This window comes from Suricata suricatta, chromosome 3, assembly GCF_006229205.1.
Source record: "Suricata suricatta isolate VVHF042 chromosome 3, meerkat_22Aug2017_6uvM2_HiC, whole genome shotgun sequence".
Classification (NCBI taxonomy): Eukaryota; Metazoa; Chordata; class Mammalia; order Carnivora; family Herpestidae; genus Suricata; species Suricata suricatta.
The window spans coordinates 8539897-8546581 of NC_043702.1; positions in this window are offsets into that span (position 1 = coordinate 8539897).

Here is a 6685-nt window from a genome sequence, read left to right on the forward strand (position 1 = left end):
GTTCCTGCATTAAGCAAGTCACTATACTTTAAAAGCAACCCAGCATCCTTGGCAATATGCCATTTTATTTGGGCATCGTGGTGGCCATTCTTTTCTCTGCACCCAATCTGCTGCATCTCCTCAGGCTCCGAGCCTTGCTAGGTCATCAGCTTCCTAATTGTCATGAGTGTCAGTGCCTTGTGAGGTGGGACAGGAAAAACAGTGAGGGTTGCGTTAGGCTCCTACAGATGTACCCAAACCTCTTGATGAGTAATCACCAGCCTGATGTGCTCTGAGCTCAGCCGCTGGCAGCTGCCCTGGCTGCTGTGAGACAGGCTTCACCCGGAGGGGCACTGTGTGTGCTGCCAGGAGCCGTTGCTCTGCGGGAGTACCGTGGGCTTCTGCCTCCATCCAGAACTGGAACCAAAATCCTAGGGGCACCCCCCACTTTGCTGTCTCCGCCGCAGTGCCTGACCATCCCTTTTGGAGTCACTAACGCATCGAACTCTAACCTGAGAGATGCCGAGAGCTTCAGTGTGTTTCATTAGGTTTTGTTGTTGTTGTTCATTCTGTTTGGTTTCGCCTTCTCAAAGGCGGCTCATTGCTTTGATTCCCAGTCCCATATGGGCTCTTTCTTTGCCAGGTGGCAGCAGGGATGGAGGCACTGTGCCACGTGGGGGACAAGAGTCCTCGAACATCCCAAATTCCTACAGAAGTGTGTGCCTCTTTCACATTCTCAGGGGTTGGATAAGCTTGCATCTTACCTATCACAGCTTTTGGGACAAGGTGCATCTTCTCTGACCAGATGACTGTAGACACTTTACGGTGGTGCGCTGGCCTGGATTTGTCTGTGGGTTCACTGCCCATTCTCTGCCTCACGGGCACTCCAGTAAAGCCTGTGAGGTGTCCTGCAACAGAGGCCACTATTAATGTGTTAACATCCTGTCAGCAAGGTAATGAGCCCATCTCACTGGTGCCGGGAAGGAGAACAGGGAAAGGTCTCCAGCTACCATCCCATGACATGTCTGGAGGCCATGCAGGCAGCCTTCAGGGAGCACTTGAAAGGCTCATCATTGTGGCTCTCCTGTGAAGGCGCATCATCTCAGATATCAGAAAGTGTCAAAGCCTTCTCCATGAATTTCCTTGAAGATGAAGCACCTTTGCAAGAACCCTTTTTGCCAAAGCATCAGAGTAAAATAATTACCTGCAAATGCAAAAGACTTCAAAATGGCCATGGTTAAAGATCTGATGAGGTTGGTTCCATCAGTTAAGTGTCTGACTTCAGCTCAGGTCGTGATTTGTGAGTTCAAGCCCCATGTCAGGCTCTGTGCTGATTAGCTTGGAGTCTGGAGCCTGCTTGGGGTTCTGTGTCTCCTTCTGTCTCTGCCCTTCCCCTGCTCACACTCTGTCTCTCTCAAAAATAAATAAATAGTAAAAGAGTTAAAAATCTGATGAGTTCATCTTCATGCAATCAACAAAGAAACTTACACAGCAGACTGTATGTATGTATTTAACTGTTTTCTTCAGTCTCTGAAGGCAATGCTTTGTTATCTCCCCAGGTATTTACATTTCAGTGACATGCTAGCATTTAGAGTTTCAAAGGATAGAAAAAGAATGACTTTTCTCCTAGGAGTTTTGGGGGTAATTGCTATTTAGAAAATTTTCCTTTGTTGGAAGGGTCTGAAAGCCCAGGGGATTCCCTCTGTTTGCCTGTCAGTCACCATAGCATCCTCTTCTTCATTTCCATCGCTTCTCAGAGATTCCAACCTTCAGTGGCCTCATCCCGCCTGAACCTGAACCCAGGACAGCTTGCACCCTCCTAGCCTGGTGGAAGGGCACACTGGGTGTCTAATTACTATCCTCCTTCCCACCCCGAAGCCAGCAGAGGAGAGGGCACTTGCACACCCTTCTCTAACCTGAGCCCTCCTTCCAACTTCCTAACTCAAGCTCAGCCACGAGCTGGGTGTTGGTGGCCGGGTGACCTGCCCACAGTGGAGGCCAGCCCCCTGCACAGCCATGCATCTCTCTTCTTCATCACAGTGTGCTCTGCGCAGTGCCTCCAACAAGCACATTAGACCAGCTGGGGTTTTCGAGGCACCCCTGCCTCACTTGGCAGTCCACAAGCACCTGACATATAGGCCACCCCTCCCCACACGGAGGTCACTGGCCAATTCCAGATTTCCACCTAAGAGCCTTTTCCCAAGGGCCATTTCTCTGGTCTCCTTGGCTGGCTCACCAGTTGGTTCATAGCCCTTCCGGGAGCTTCCCTGGTAAAACCCGAAGTCAGCCTCTGCACTCAGAGTACAGGGGGAGACCAAAGAAAGAGAAGGGCCACTCCAGGTTGTAGATGGCAGCTTTAAGAAGCAAGGGAACTTACATATGAGGCTTGTCCTGGGCGCCAGAAAGGCAGACGGATCCCTGCAATGCCTACCGCATCTTAAAACTTTCAACAGAGGCTTTAACTAGTTTCAGTCACATTTACTGGGCAGGTGTTCTCAAAACCACATCTCCATCTCAAGGTTATGTCCTTGGAGCACCTCTGGGAATGGGAAAGGCAAGTGGAACCCACATTCCAAGGACAAGGGCAGGGGTGAGGAGCCTCGGAGTGCCCAGGTCCAGCTCACAGGTCTACCAAGAGTCAGGTCTTTTCCATGACCTTCCCCAACACTGGTTTATTTATATATGGTCTACTCCAGTCAGTTTTGGGGAGGGAGATTTTTTTGTTTTACTAGTTTTGGGTTTTGTTTTTGCAGTTCAACAGTTTTTAGTTTTATACACAATCTTGCACAGCCATTACCAAAATCACTTTGAGAATGTTTTCATCCCCCCCCTCCCCTGCCTCCACAAGGAGCAGCCATCAGCAGCAGTTACTGTTTCCTCCTCCCCAACATCCCAGCCCAAAGCAACCACTAACCCACTTTCTCTCTCTGTAGCTGTGCTCATTCTGGACATTCCTTATAAATGGAACCATACAATATGTGATCTTTTGTGACTGGCCTCTTTCACTTAATGTTTTCAAGACTCATCGTGTGGAGACATGTGCTAGTACTTCTTTTTATCACTGAATGGCATTCCATTTGACAGGTATAACCCATTTCACGTGGCCATTCATCAGTTGCTCGTCATTTGGTTTGTTTCCACCTCTCTTATGAATAGGGCTGCTGTGAACGTCCATGCCCAGGTCTTGTGTGGACGTAAGTTCTCCTTCCTCTGGGGTGTAGACAGAGGAGTGGAGTTGCAGAGCCACTTGGGGATTCCTTGTGTAAACACTGGAGGAACCCCCACACTCTCCCGCGGCAGCTCCCCTATGTTATATTCCCACCAAGAGGACGCCAGAGTTCTGATGTCTCCACATCCTCACCAACACTTGTTGGTCAGGTTGACACAAAGCGAAGCATCCCAGTGTGCTGGCGGTAAACCTGGAGGCGTGTGGGCAGGGCTGCCTTCCACACTGAAGGGACGGACAGAACAACATCCCCGGGACAACAATGTAGTTTCCGTGTCACCTTCACGTCTGGACTGACTTCACAGCAGTTTTGTTCAAATGAGGCAGCCGAGGTGCCACGTTTAGGGTGTTCTTCAAAAATCTTCAATATTTTGTGCTAGCGACTTCCTCAAAAGCTGATGTTATCCCAATCTGTGAGTCATCCACACCATGAAGCCACCAAAACGAAGGCACAGAATGTCCGAATGTTTATTTCCACCCCAATTCCAATGTGGAGTTATAAAATCAGTTGAACATGTGATTAAAACTAAGAGAGTGGCAACTGGGTGGCTCAGTCGGTTAAGCATCTGACTCTTGGTTTTGGTTCAGGTCATGATGTCTGGGTTTGTGAGTTCGAGCTCTGCACTGGGCTCTGCACTATCAGCCTGGGATTCTCTCTCTCTCCCTCTCTCTCTCTCTCTCTCTCTCTCTCTCTCTCTCTCTCTCTGCCCCTCAGCACAGAAGAAAAGGTAACTATATGAAGTAATGGATGCGTTCATTAACTTGATTGCGGCAACTAGTTCACAATGTACATGTGTATCGAGTCATCACAATATGTACAGTTTTATTCACCAATTATACCTCAGTAAAGCTGGAAACAGAAAGAAAAGCAAAACCTTCTTTGGGCATTCCAGATGTGAATTACACATGGTCCAGAGTAGAAGCTTCTCAGAAAACAGATGAGAGGTTGCCTGTAGGGACAGGGTGAGGCCTGGATTAGCGAGGGCACAAGGAAAATCCTGGAGTTACTAGATTGAGGTGATATTGTAAGGATGCAGGTTTGAGACAATAGAAGGGCACACATTGCCCGAGGCAAGAGGGACCACCCTTGTAATACCCTTAACATTCCTAAGGGCAGGCCTATTGCTTAAGGCTAGTTACACCCTATGTGAGGGTCCTGGGTCCTGGGTCTACTCTGTGATTGGTTAACACTCTAAAGGTTGTAATTGGATAAACCTGTCAATAATAATTGGATTCCTGTAACTCCCCCTTCCCAAACTCATAAAGGCCCTGCCCCACCTTTGTTCGGGGCTCTCGGCATGGATCCACCACGCCAGTAAAGCCTGTGAGCCCGAGTTTAGGCCCCGGCGAGCCTAAACCCATAATAAAGCCCTTTGCTTTTACATGCGTGACTCGGTCTCCCTGGTGGTTTCTGGGTTTTGGGGACGATAAAGAAATCTTGGGTACAACAATATCATTCCCCAGACTTATGTTAAAACTCACCAAACTGCACATTTAAATATGTACAATTCATACTACATCACTTAGATCTCAATAAATGTATACGGTTTGGGGGGGGAGCCAACTTAAAAATCTCACAGATCTTTTTGCCAGCAAGATGGGCCATTTGCCCTGGAGGTACCTCCCCTATCTTGACTAACTGTTGTAAGGACACAAATCTGAATCAAACTGACTCCATGACAGGCTTCAAGTTTCCCCTCTGACCTTGGAGACCTAGATGTCAATTTCTCAGAATCATTAGACAATAAAAGGGCACACATTGCCCAAGGCAGGAGGGACCGCCCTTGTAACACCCAATCAGGAAAGGCCAGCTAACACCCTTAACATTTCTAAGGGCGGGCCTAGAGATAGACGCTATAGATGATCACCTATTGCTTAAGGCTGGTTACGCCCTACGTGAGGGTCCTGGGTCCTGGGTCCTGGGTCCACTCTAATTGGTTAATACTCTAAATGTTGCGATTGGGTCCCGCCAAAAGTAACGAACACCCTGGACAATGTGTATGGTTAAAGTTACTGCCAATGATGTTATGTGATAATGATTGGACCCCTGTACCTGTGTCACAATTTTCCTGTAACTCCTCCTTCCCAAAACCCATAAAAGCCCTACCCCACTTTGTTCGGGGCTCTCAGCACGGATCCACCTGGATCCACCGCGCTGGTAAAGTCTGTGAGCCCGAGTTTAGGCCCCGGCGAGCCTAAGCCCGTAATAAAGCCCTTTGCTTTTGCATGCGTGACTCGGTCTCTGGTTTTTGGGGACGATATTGAAATCTTGGGCATAACACTGTCAAAAGCCTGCTTGAAATGAGTGATATGTGAGGACAGCCCAGAGGACCACACTAACCATCCATTTGCTCCTGTCCTGATCAGCAGTTTAAAACATTTGGAACACATAAGGTTAGTGCCTCATCAAAATGTCCCCAGGTAGCCATCATTTCCCACAACGTTCTCAATTATTTTTTAGTCAAGATTTGATATAAGAAATGGCAATGTGAAATACACGTGCATATTCTTTTTTGCAAAAGAAAAAGAAAAAGAAAAAAAACAAGAAACGAAAGAAGGGAGAAGGAAGTCTGTGGTAGACAGACTAATGGTCCCAGAGACGTCCACATCCTAAACCCTAGAACCAGTGATGCAGCACCTGACGTAGCAAAAGAGGAAATAAGGTTACCAAGTGGGGTTAAGATTGTTAATCAGCTGACCATAAAACAGGGAGATGATTTGGATTATCCAGTAATCCACTTACTACCGGGTAAACCCAAGGTAATCCCAAGCACCCTTAAACGCCGCGGAGGGGGACAGAGGGTGATGTGACAGAATGATGCACTGCTGTTGCCTTTGAAGACAAGATGTACGGGGCACCTGAGTGGCTCGGTTGGTTAAGTGTCCGACTTCGGCTCAGGTCATGATCTCACAGTTCTTGAGCTGGAGTCCGTGTCAGGCTCTGTGCAGACAGCTCAGAGCCTGGAGCCTGCTTTGGATTCTGTGTCTCCCTCTCCCTCTGCTCCTTGCACGCTCACACACACTGTCTCAAAACTAAATAAACATTAAAAAGAAGAAGACAGAAGATGTGGCCGTAAGCCAAAGAATGTGGGCACCCTCTGAACCTCGTTGCTCTTCCCTAGAGCTGCCAGAAGGAACAGAGTCAGGCGAACACCCTGATTTTGGCCCTGGAAGACCCACCTCAGACTTCTGAGCTCCAGAACTGGAAGGTAATAGATTTGTGTTTTCAGCCACTAAAGTTGTGGTAATTTATTACAGCAGCAATAGAAAACCCCTATAAATTCCTCCGGGGGAGGTAAAATAGTACTGGCTTCATTGGTTCACGTTCTCCTAACAAATACTGAAAACTTTTCATGCGCAAAGAATTTTGTTGGGAACAGGGTACATACACATCGAAATGAAATGTGTGCCTGGTGCCCTTGAACGTGGAACAGACAAAAAAGGCAGATACTAGAGAAAGAGCGGGGGGGGGGGGGGGGG